The sequence below is a fragment of the Lepisma saccharinum genome, chromosome 10 (assembly GCF_977018435.1).
Source record: "Lepisma saccharinum chromosome 10, izLepSacc3.1, whole genome shotgun sequence".
NCBI classification, from domain to species: Eukaryota; Metazoa; Arthropoda; class Insecta; order Zygentoma; family Lepismatidae; genus Lepisma; species Lepisma saccharinum.
The window spans coordinates 42250227-42263436 of record NC_139238.1 but is presented as its reverse complement, the minus strand read 5'-3'; the positions used below and the strand labels follow the sequence as shown (position 1 = coordinate 42263436).

At 39.7% G+C, this 13210-nt stretch overlaps 1 protein-coding gene across 1 annotated transcript in view; it reads right to left on the bottom strand.

The window, feature by feature from the left end:
• Positions 1–7139, bottom strand: part of ebi (transducin beta like ebi) — an 87762-nt gene extending 80623 nt beyond the window's left edge. Inside the window, exon 1 of the mRNA XM_083130453.1 lies at positions 6959–7139. The gene's annotated coding sequence lies outside the window, so the exon portion shown is untranslated. The remainder of the gene's footprint in view (positions 1–6958) is intronic.
• Between the last annotated feature and the right edge of the window lie 6071 nt (positions 7140–13210).

The window sequence follows — 13210 nt, the reverse complement described above, 5'->3', positions numbered from 1 at the left end:
CCTAATCAAACCAAAAATTGATCCACCCCCCCCCCCCTATGTGTATAACAATATCCCATACTGAAATGGTACAATATATTTTGAATTTTGTACTGCAAAAAAAGCCACCTCATCTCGTTACCCCGAACGCATTAATTGGTTGGTTCACAACTTCACCACTAAGAATCCTATCGAGACGAGACATGGCAGCCTTGGTCTCATTCTCATTGAGAGTTGCAAATGTCTGCCTCGTGTTCATTTGTAAATGGCTCATTGACAGTCTCGTCTCGATTTATAAACATCCATCTTGGTTTGGGAGGGCAATTCTCGTTCTCGTCTCAAGTCTCGAAAAATATAGAATTAACAACGTATGCAAAGGATTATCATTATAAATACAAAAAAAAAACTTTGATGTTTTATAAAATTATAGGAGTAAATAAAATGTTGTATATAGCCAATTAAGGTTCAAATTGAACTTTTCTAACAATGGAAGCGGACCCGGCGCCCACCCAGCGTCGAATAACATGGGTACCTGGGGGAAACCCTGGGGGGTAAAGGCAGTCAGGAGCGTGATACTGATCACATCACCCCCACTCACGACCGGATCAAGAAAGTGTGGGGCATTACCCCCACACCCCCTATATGCCTTCATGGCATGGTGCTATGCACAGGGGAGCACTTTACCTTTTTAATCTTTCTATAAGTATAGCTTCTGAAGCGGGGAAAGCGAGGGCAAATATGTAATAAATAAGATTACAAGGAAAGACAATAAATTAAAGAAGAATGAGCCTTCTCAAAAATTAGAAAGAAGAAGAAGCCTTTTCCTAAATAGAAAGAAGAAGAAGTCTTTTCCAAAAATAGAAGAAAGAAAAGAAGACAAAGCCATTTCCTAAATAGAAAAAAGAAAGAAGAAGAAGTATTTTCCAAAAATATAAAGAAGAAAAGAAGAAGTCTTTTCCAAAAATAGAAAGAAGAAAAGAAGAAGAAGCCCTTTCCCAGAACAAAGATAGGAAAGAAGAAGAAGCCTTTTTCTAGAAATTACGAGAAGAAAGAAGAAGAAGATTTCCTTTCAATTATTCATATATGTATAAGAAGAATATAACCAACATAAATTTGGAATCAGTATATATATATATATATATTTCAATGTATATACAAGCTTCGATATATATTTTCTCTGTATTGTGTACAGTTTTCAGAATATAGATCCGCATTTAACTATATCCTCTTGGCTATAAAATGCTTTCTTATTTGGAATTCTCAAATAAGAAACCTATCCCCTGAGATTAAGATATCTGTAGCTGTGGTAAATAACATTTAAGTACGTACCCCCAAGGGCGTAGCATATTGCAGAAATTGGCATGTAAACCACAGTGTTCTAAACGTATTATCTTAAACTTTGCGAAGAAAATATTATGACGAAAATAACTGTAATTCCAGAAAAGGCATTCCTATAACATTAAGTTCTTGCCAGTCAGACCCAATCTATGTATTCGCAATGAACAAGGCTGTTCACATGTTCAGCCATTGACTGTTACAAGTTTTGCTTTGTCACCCTAATGGGAAAACCCTCTACCGAGTGGCTGATTTATAGTAAATACTGCTAGGGCATAATTCATCTCCAATAAATGGAGCACAGATTTTTGCACTGGAAGTTACAATATACTTGTTTTACATAGTAACAAGTGACTTTGCTGTCGCTTCTGCAGCTCATGCTAAGTTGACAAGACGAGCAGAAGACCTGGCTGCACGCATTTCTAAGTGATGACATCAGAGGACCTCGTGTCTGTGGAGAGGACGTTTTCAAATCCGTCATGCAGGAGGTGAATTTCAGCGGTGTTTGAAGGCATGTTTCTCGAGAACCAAGACAAATATCGCCGAGATATTCGTTTCGTCTCCCTCTCTCTTAGTATCACGTGTTCTACCCTGCTCGAAAACCTTCGCTATTGTTGCCATATTGTCATTCCATTCCTGGACACACTCGCGCAAACATCATTGAAAACAATTGAATAGCGCTTCAGCTCGCGGTTCACACCGTTCGGCAGAGACGGTAATGTGGCAATATAGCACGGCGTAGTGGTTGCTTCTTTTATGCAGTGCATGTTCATTGGCTAGCTAGTAAGTGTTGCCAACTGTAATAATGAAGCACTATTTCTGTCACGGAAGGGGAAAGGCAGGTAAAATGACTGTGAGTTTTGTTAGATTGGAAGCACCATATTTTTATTTTATACTAAGTATTTTACCGGTTTGACGTTGTGTACGTGTATTGCGTGTGCGTTTGTTAATTAACGTTAAATTCCATAATGCCTCCAGTTCTGTCAAAGTTGAAATCAAAAACCTTGCATAGCCAAGCTCGGGAAATTCTAAGCAACGTGCACGAGTTCATGAAGGAGGAAGCCAGTGAAAGTGTTAGCATCCCAATACAGCATTTTGGCAAGAGAGCAGCGGCTACGACTGGAGTTCCTGAACGGACAATCAGGGCTATCATGAACGAAAGACAATCTCTTGAGATGTCAGAAGGCCCCTCCACATCATTCCACACTCCCGGGAAAGAACGACAAAGACCAGCTACCAAATCGTCAGTGGACGCTTTCGATGAAAACGTTATCCGTAGGCGCATATACGACTACGCTCTGCGTGAAAATGAAGTGCCGACATTGAAAAAATTGCATGTCAAATTACAGGCGGACATACATTTTGCGGGAAGTCAAGAGAGTTTGCAACGTTTGCTGCGAAAGATGGGATTTAGGTGGAGGAAGAAGAGGCTGTCATTTTTGCTGCTTAATGCGATGCATATTGTTTTCTGTGTTAAAATTGCCATGCTTTGATGGGTGACCAAGTTCATAGCAGGGTCGGCGGAAGGGGAGGGCGAACCGAGCGGCAAAATTTGAAGAGAAGAAAAAAATAAGCCTATTGAAAACTGTGATCGAGCGAGATATTCTTTTGCGCTGAATAGTATTGAAATAGCATAAGAAGTCTCATTATTTATTTTATATTTTGATGTTTTAGTTAGGAATATATTGATTTTCAATTTTCCGTTGCTGCGTAATGACCAGGGGGGGGGGGCGAAATAGAGCGGCATCTGCCGCCACCTCCCAGGGAGGCAAAATGACTAGCGCCGGCCCTGGTTCATAACAAAAGAAAAAGCCGCGCAGCTTATCGTCTAGTGGCAGTGTATGTACTTGTTATTGTTGAGGAAATGTAAATGTACAAACCTTTGTAAATGTACAACAAAGGCAACCGACTGTCGCCGATCTCAGAGAGGAAATAATAATACTGCTTGAGGAGGAGTGTTATGGTGCAATTGTAGCAGTTTAGCAAGTTGGCATGTTATTATCTGCCGTTGCAGTTCCATACCAGTGTATACGGGTTTTGGGAGTGAAAAGTTAGAACGCCACCAGTGCATTAATGCAATGAAAAATAATATATATATATATTTTATTTTGTTTGAAATCACTCAAATAAGGAATCGTATGAAGAAGTCTTCTTTGCAGCATTTTTGGTAATTTTACTTATGTGTTAGTTCATATTTTGCAAATTTTTAATCCATATGTATGTAGCTACATACAAAGCCACTTGTTAGTACATATTAATCCTAGTCCTGGTATAATGCATGACGTTTAAAACTCAACGTTAGATAGACCTGAATTCTCTAATTTTATTGTTGTACGTAACAGCTGTGCATCGGCGCACTGCAGCGATTTTTCTATCTGCTCCATTAGCAACACTGCTTCTTTAGTTGTTTCGCGCATCGCACGGCAGAAATATCTGCGCTGGACTCTAAAATGAATGGATTTAAAACGTTTTTCATGTCAAAGTGGAAATGTCCATTGTGTATTGCGGAACATAGTTCAAGTTGCCATTATGCTATTTACACGAAAACAAACCACAATTTTTCACATACAGAGCGATTTCTGTGATTCCTTTCCTCGCTTCCGTAACACACCATATGTCGGCCACATCTTGACTCACGTTGTGGGTATGCAGTGTATCCAACCTTCTTCAATGAAAAATACCTACTATCGTGTTGGTCACCGGTGGAAATTGTACATTATGCACGCGTAGCTGACGGATAGCCCCACGAACCATTCACGGATACCCCAACGAACCATCTCCGATAAGGTTATGTTAGGCAAGCATAGTGAAAAAAAAAGGAGTGAATTAACAATATAGAGAAAGTCTCCAATCTTGTTAATTTTTGGTATACTAACTAATTTTGGCCTCCTAATCACAAATCTGTTGTAAAAAACCGGGGGTCACGTCTGGAAATTTGAAAAAAGCAGATTGAATTTTTATATATATATAGGTGTATATGCATAGATTTACAAAACAAATGCTATAACTTTTACGAACAAAATGTTATAACTATGCTTGCCTAACCTAACTGAACCTAACATAACCTTCCGTGAATGGTTTGTGGGCCAATGATCACTTTCAATAAGGAATTCCTAGTTTTGTAGCACGTAACCCACGAACAATGATTCATGGAACATGCCATTTTTCCTGAAATCAGTGGTGAAGTATATGCGTAGTTTTACGAACGAAATATTATAACTATGCTTGCCTAACCTAACTAAACCTTACCTGAAATGGTTATCCGTGAATGATTTGTGCGACAATGATCACTTTCAACAAGCAATTCCTAGTTTTGTAGCATGTACCCAACGAACAATGTTTCATCACTACGGAACATGCCATTTTTCCTGAAATCAACGGTGAAGTACTGTTGCCAAACCTACCTGTAATTGAAGCCTGCATTCCTCTCCCGCCTAACCTCAATCACTTTCCACGACCAATGCTCTGAACAGCGTGGCAACGCTGTAGACAGCGCAATGAATTTTGAACGTCATTTGTTCTTACGTGAAAGATTGTGCCTGTGTATCTTTATGGAGAATTATCGCGGTAAATAACGTTATTTTACAACTTCTACACGTAAATGTACAATTTTAACATGCGACCCCCAAATCGTAACTCCAGATACGTCACCAAGAGTGTATAAGAAGTAGGAAGTGAATTACAGATTTTCTCTATAGCCTATTGTCAATTCGGCTTAATTGAAGATGATGGGAGCATTCCCCGATTTGTTTGAAATGTTGTATAACAAATCCGTCTCCAGTATAGTAAAGTGTTACCGTTGGAAACACTGACAGGGGGTTACGTCATGAAATCTATGCTGCATCCGGTTTAGGTACGGGAGGCAAATAAAAACAATGGCAATTGTGCGTCCGTGAGATATTTCTCTTGAAAAATACATATTCCACGATGAAAGAATATACCTCTACGAACGTTGTAAAACTTAGACAAACTCATTTCCGTAAGTCCTTTCGGTACTATTATCGTATGGGTGAAACACCTACGAATCATATATTTCGGACTTCTTTACATTGCTAACGTGTTGCGGAACATTTCTTAAGGCGAAATAATGCATTTCTAACTAAGATAATGTTTATTTTCTTTATTTAAGAGTACTTACTGTTACTTGTTGTTTCGAATCTGTAACACATTATGGCCCCGTGATAGCATACTGGTTTAGGGGGCGTTCTGAGAGTGTTTTGTCGATTTATGCAGTGGTGCAACCTCGTTCACCGGAAAATATCTACTTTCGTTCCCCTATTTGAAATTATGCTAATACGTCGCATTTACGTGTAGAACTTGTAAAATAACCTTGCGATTTACCACGTTCATTGTCCATAAACAGCAATTCGGAACCATCTTCCTTTCGCAATTCGGAACCATCTTTCTTTCGCAATTCGTTAATGCTCTTCCTTTACGCACAACACTCTTGCAACCTTGAATATTGACGTCAGACGAGGAATGCCTACGTGGTTAGGTTAGGCCTGTTAGGTTAGGTTCCATTAGCATAAATACAAAGAAAAAATAATATTTTCGCTAAGAGACGCGTTACCTTTGTATTGCCTAACATGAAAAAGGTCTCTCCTGTGATGTCAGAACACAATGTTGCTAGAGTGTTGTGCGATATGTGACACCCATTCGGGTCGGAACCATCTTTCTTTCGTAATTCGTTAATTCTCTTCCTTTACGCACAACAATCTTGCAACCTTGAATATTGACGTCAGACGAGGAATGCCTACGTGGTTAGGTTAGGCCTGTTAGGTTAGGTTCCATTAGCATAAATACAAAGAAAAATTGTAAAAACAGCTCTCTCCTGTGACGTCCGAACACAATGTTGCTACAATGTTGTGCGATAAGTGACACACCCATTCGGGGAAAAATGGCTTGTTCCGAACTCTACAGGTGGTTCTAGTGAAAACACGGCGAGGCTGAAACACTGGCTACGGGGTTGCATCGTCTTAACACACGAAACATTGCACTCTCATGCAAAAAGCAAATGGCGGGAGCAGAAACAGCATGTCGGACAGAGATTTTCGCAGAAAACAAAACGTATTCACATTAAAATGGATCAAATCTACATTCAGGAACTTCCAAAACGCTCAAGAAAATGATTTCCGTAAGTACTTTCTCCTGTAAATTTGAAGGAAATTTGAAGGAATCCGTCTTACCCATACGATAATGTTACCGTACTTTCTTCTGTAAAAATGAAGAAATATGTTTTCGATATACGAAACTGTTACCCTATCTCCTGGACAACTCTGTCAGTAGCCTAATGTTGCAAATATGGTGCTATGTCCATTCATTCAATTTTATTGCGACCTAATCACTCTCGCATTTTCAACATACGTATAATCGGCACCAATAAATAAAATTTTACTAAACATATCCCCCACTACAATGAACAATGGGCTAAACGTATGACAGGTGTGTACATTTTTATTTCTCTAATCATTGCGAAAAACAAGATAATGTTTAGCCATCACAAACAAAATACCATATACATAATGTAAAGTTCTTTACATTACTCACTTATAATAAACTATTACATATCACCCAACAACGGAAATGCGGCAAACCACATATAAACATCAACAAACCCGCTAAATAACTCAGAAAATAGCATTACCCTGAAGACACTTTCCACGTCTCTCTTCAGTTTTGTATTAACTCTGCTTCTGACACTATTCACTGTTACTTATATCACACATATAAACATAAATATTTCTCTCATAAAAACAACAAATTATATGTTATGCACGATTATGCATATAGCTTGCGTTTGCTAGGTTCGTTTCTCAAGGGTCTCACTTTTCACACACCTTATTTAACTCCGCCCGCCCTTCGATTTATGACGTCACAAAAAATGCTGTGTGAGTGCTGAGATCATAACATGCTTAACCCAACCACATATATGGTTATTGTCGTGACGTCAGAAAATGGAGGGGTGGGGCTTGTGTTGGATAAGATGTGCTTTCAGGGTTCTTAACCTTTACCGTTCCAAGGTGAGAGTGACTATGATATAAACCTATTTCTCTCCAATCGGACGAATGTTTGTTCGATAAGTTTCTTGAAACCTACAAATGACATAAAGGAAGCTTAAAATATAATAATGATGATTCGCTATTTCTACAGTATCAAATAGCAATAAAATGGTCAAGGCCCGCGTCCGAATCGGCAGCAGATGTTGCCTAGAGCCCCGTTCCATCCGGAGAATCAGCTCAGACTAGTAGGGAAGTGCGGGACAGAATTTTTTGGGTCAGGACCAGTGATGTGCGTCTACGCGTAAACAACGATAGTCTACATTCTACACGTAGACTATTTTATACACGTAGATTACGTAATCTATGTAAACAACATGGCGAAAGGTGATAACTTAGCAAAGGGCGCCGTGGAATTAGAAGAAAATTATACTGCGTATCAGTTGCTGATGTGTGAGAAGAAATTTTCATACTCTTTCTTCCAAATTCGAACAATTTCTCACCTAGGAAAAAACCTAATATAGGAAATATTCTAGTGTTTTATGGGGAAAATACCACTTTTGCCTCACGACTGCCATCTGTTGTTGTTTTTTGAATACTATTTATCTTCTTCCATAGTTGATAATAGATGAGAAGAGAAATTTGTTGTAAATAGGATTCTTTTTATTTCGTTAGGAACCAATATAGTTGAAATTGTCACTTTCCTTTCATGAAACCCTTTGAAAATTAATTTTAATACACTTTAGATTGTCTACGTAGTCTATGTAAACTACAACCCAATGTAATCTACGCGTAGATTACGTGTAGACAACGCATGTAGACGTAAACTTATAGTCTACGGCACATCACTGGTCAGGACGAGAAATTTTATAAATCCCGAAATTCGAGACGGGAAAAAATTGAAATATGTTAGGAAATTTTCGGAACGGGAAATGTTCAAAATTACCGAAGCTCTGGAGATCTCGAATTCTACACGTCATTTTCACTTTAAGTGATTGTGTTTGCATTTCTGGTACAAAAACTAGCTATTTCCGATAAGTTCCAGACATTTACAGTGCAGAAAACGTCGAGAATTAACGACTTTTAAAAATGACCACTCGGTATTTCCCAGTGATGTGCGTTTACGCGTAAACAATGATTGTCTACATTCTACGTGTAGACTATGTGCTCCCCTGTGCTTAGCACCACGCCATGAAGGCGTATACGGGGTGTGGGTGTAACGCCCCACACTTTCTTGATCCGGTCGTGAGTGGGGAAGATGTGATCAGCATCACGCACCTGACCGCCTTTATATATCTTTGATTACGTCGGATGGTCTTAAGTTGGTTATTGGCCCAGATTATCGACATGTTTGAAGAAAAAAATACATTCGCTTTCAAAGACCACTGTGATTTCTTTCTTCCCTGTTGTTTGCAATGTCTACGGTAGATTATGTAAACTATAAGCATAGCTATAAGCTAATGTAATCTTCGTGTAGATTACGCGTAGACAACACATGTAGTCCTAAACTTATAATTGGGGAATTCAAAGTCGGGATCAGGACGGGAATTTTTTTTCCTCGATCCCGGTCTCGACTTTTAGGGATCACGCACACCCTTACAGTCTAGGGATGGCCAAATCCGGATATTAAAAACGGAGAATCCGGATATCGGAGGGCATTTGTAATCTGTGCTGTTGCAGAAGTATTGTACGTACAACAGTTCTTTGTTTCGGCCAAACAAGCCCATATTGCACGATGGCTCATTATCTGTCGTAGCAGTTGCACAAGAGCGATATTTTGATAGATTGGACAAGTTCGCAAAAGCACTTTCAGACGCCGAAAAAATATGATCATTTGCATCTGCTTCCTGAGATTACATGCTTCGGAGCTCAAACAATGAAATCGTATACAACACAAAATGTCATAGCTATATATTTCTTTCTGCTTTCGACCAAACTTTTCTTGCTCTCATGCGTGGGTGGTGCGGGGAAGAAGATGCGAAGGGGTGTTTCATCACCATCAATTTTCGTCTGCATCTGCCATGTTACGTTATGTATGACTTACTAAAACCTTGTCGTCAGATTGAAGTAACACCACTGTCATTGTAGACAACAGACATTGATCGAAATGAAACCCGCATTTGCATTCCTCTATTGGGGTGGGGGGGCGGCGTCTCTACAGTTATTAGTGGCGGTTTCGTTCTTCCACCATTACTATTTTTCTTTTAAAAATTTATTTTCTGTTTTAAGACAGTATATGGTCATCAACAAGCTTTGTTCGTTTCATATTACAAAACATGCGCTTGTAGTGGCCAAAACAAACACAACTCAAACAAGTCTTCAGTTTCATTAGCATATTTTCATAAAAGCATCTTAAATGTTCATTCGTATTTGATGTAATGGGTAAAGAATGCATGTTTTCTCTATTTTCAACATCTCACTCCGAAAATTTCATTCCAAGCCCCCTCAGCACACCTACAAACTGGCGCAGCCGCTGCTCTCGTATCATACCTATAAAACAAATATAAAATTTATCAAGCAGAAAGGGGGACGCAAGTATACAGAGGGGGGAATTCCCCATCGTCTCCCCTACAAATACCACACTGTGTATATTTAACTACAAGAGACAACGGATAACCTTTGCGAAACCTAATTGCTATAGGGGATAAATTTTGGGTATTTTCTATAAGTTTAATTAACGTAAAATTTTAAGTATATACATGTCGTATCCGAACGTTCATTTCTCTAATTATCGGGCCAAAACTCTAATTTTGATGTTGAAATCTCTATTGTTTGTAACTGGATGCTTTACATTTCATGAATTACATAGTGAGTACGTTTGTCACAAGGTAGACTCGCGTTACTCCAAGCGCGAGGTCGCCCGACGTGTACATTTTTCAACACTCCATGGTGACAAGCCACTAGGCTGCCCGGTGCACCGTAATTACAGCCCCCTGAATAACGTAGTGTAGAAAACGGCACGGTTCTGAGCTCTCTGGCTGGTTCCACTCGAAAATGATCCGCTAAAGGCACTGGTGTTGGACCCGGTGCTTATATTCGTCTGCTTGTAATGGAAGTAAATGGAGTTTTCGCTGCAACGTCTGATTCTTTTACATGAAGCATTTCTATGAATGTCATAATTGCTATGATATTTGGTACAGTGGTCGCGAAGATATTAACGAACATTCTAGACAGTCGACCACGTCCTGTTATCGTCATACTTTCGTTAATAATACGGGAGAAAAAATACGCGTGGAATGCTCTTGGCAACTAAATTTTTGTGTATGAATTAGGTTCATTATAATCATCATCATCATCATTTCTTTTAAAGATATACACACTGAAGCATTTGTATTTTTTTATATTTATACTGTTTCTTTTCTTCCGCTTTAAACTAATCGCGGCGATGATAATAATGATGATTGCATGAAACGACAAGGGGAACCCCACAAACCTTCTAGTGCCATCGACATGAGTGTAAGGCAACTTTCAAGCCAATGGGACAAGCGACACGGGATGTCCACACTGTCACACTAGTGACACACACTTCCAGACTGTAAAATAGCATTCATTGCACATGAGGGTCCAAACAGCAAACGACACGTTCATATGGCGTATTCGCGTGCTACTTGTTACTTCGGTCGGAAAGCTCCTTAAAGGAAGGTTGCTGAGAACGAAGCGACGCGCTACAGGGGGAGTTCCCAACTAAGTGACAAGCGACATGGTGCCTTCAGTCTATTAGCAAGCGTTGCTTGCGAACAACAGAGAGGCGACACGATAAACCGCACATTACAACAACAGATCTAGGCGACACGATAAGCCACACGTGTCGCTTTGTCGCTTCTGCGTCGCTCAAACTGGGCCATTTCCTCAATAGCTTGCAACATGTTGCCGTGGTTTGTTGTTCGCGTATACGCGATGCAATGAATGTCTTGCTTTAGTGAGATTGCGCACCAAAGCGACAAGTGGCACGCGACAATTATCGCTTGAGGATTTCACCAACCGAACTCTGGCCTGTGCTTCCCGTCATGCCGCTACGATGTGAAATGTTGCTCTTGATTGGTTCCTTTCCAAGCAACATGTGTCGCTTCGGTATGAAAGTTGCCTTGGACCGAATGACCCGTGTCGCTTTGGTCTGAAATCCTCGTATCATTTGTCGCGTGTCGCTTTGGTCTAAAATCTCCTTGAGGAAACGGTGCAGTCAGAGCTTGTGTCCCTACGGTTCGAAAGGCTGCATTGATTTCCGACTGCTCGCTTTCAAGCGACACTTGTGGTTTGTCGCCTCGGTATGAAATATCTCTCAGGATACTATTTATATTCTAATAACATAGAAAAATAAACTCTAATACACAGTCCAAGACCTGACGTCCGGAATCACATTTCGATGATTCTTCTTGAGTTACGCACGCATGCTATTTATTCATTTTATTTTACTTTTCTTTCCAAATTAATGCCATTTCGTGACTGCAAATCACTCCACAAATATAACTGTCTCCATCAATTCACGTACCGCCTTTCAAGACAAACAAATCTACATAATATATTCCAAAAACTAACAAAGCCGCATTACTTTCATAAGAAAATTAGCACCGACATTGATCGCACTGCCATCTATGTTTCTCATCCGTCTGGGGAACCAGTTTCTTGGGTCGTTTTCCACACTACGTTATTCAAGGCGCTGTACTGTAATTACTTTAAAATAACATCCAGTTCAAACTACCTTTTTACCTGTAAACTGGACACCAAGGCACTAGCTTGCCCGGTAATCCAATCCAGTGGCGCAGGAACGTTTTTCATTTGGGAGGGGTACAAAATTCAGCCTCCCTTATATATATAAACACAAATACTACTGCACCTAGAAATACATTTCGGGGGTCCAACCAAGTGTTGCAATCAGTGGCGGATTAAGCTTCCTCGCCGCCCCTAGGCATAAACTTAATGTGCGCCCTTCTCAAAAGAAAAGTAGTAACTTATTTGCAGTATTTTTACAGGCTAATATAAAAATTAGTGAACATACTGAAATAAAAAACAAAGGATAAAAATCAATAACAAACAATTCATTTTCTGTATGTGCTATACCTAAAATTATGTAATGTATTGAGAAATTAAATTCAGCACTCACCACTTTTCGTGTGATGCTAGAATATTTGAAATGCTTTTCCAGTCTGAAATGCCGTGAGTTGCGATGTTTGTCTTGCCCTTGAACAACCAGCATGATGCACAATAAACGGCACCAGTGCTGCACGAATATACCAAATAATTCCGCAAAATTCATTCGCCATTTACAAGTTTACGAAAAAAAACACTATTATTTAAAAATCTTGTCTTACCTGCTATGAGTCTTTGCGATTTAGAAAAATCGTTTTCAGCGTTTTGATTAATTCCACGTCTTAGAAGAATGTCAATTGTAGACTCATTCAGACACCACTCGGCAGGATCATTAACGAAATTTGCACTGTAAGGTTGCTCCTCGTTCATGCTTTTCGTTTGCAAGTTAATGATAAACCGCCCCACTTAACTTTCTTCGCTTCATGCTGCCTGCTGCATAACAACAAAAAAAAAAAAAAACATCGCAAACACACTAGCAACAAACTGAATGGACCAGCCAGAGAATACAGTAAGACAAAAACTAGTTGCTGTCCACGCGAACGCTGCACTCACTCACTCACTTATCAGCAGTGTTTATGTGTTTATTTTTATTTTTAAGACTGGAGTAGTGCAGTTTAGAGAGTTCACCAACAGAAAATGAGGCTCGGTGAGGCTCGCAGTGTTGCCAGCTGCTTACTCGAAAAAATCACCAAGGTTTTTGTTGGTCTAACCTAACCTAAAGCAAGGAGCTGGCAATCTTGCTTGAGAGTTCACAAACCGGAAGTGGGGCTCGGTGAGGCTCGCAGTGTTGCCAACTTCTTACTCGAAAAAAT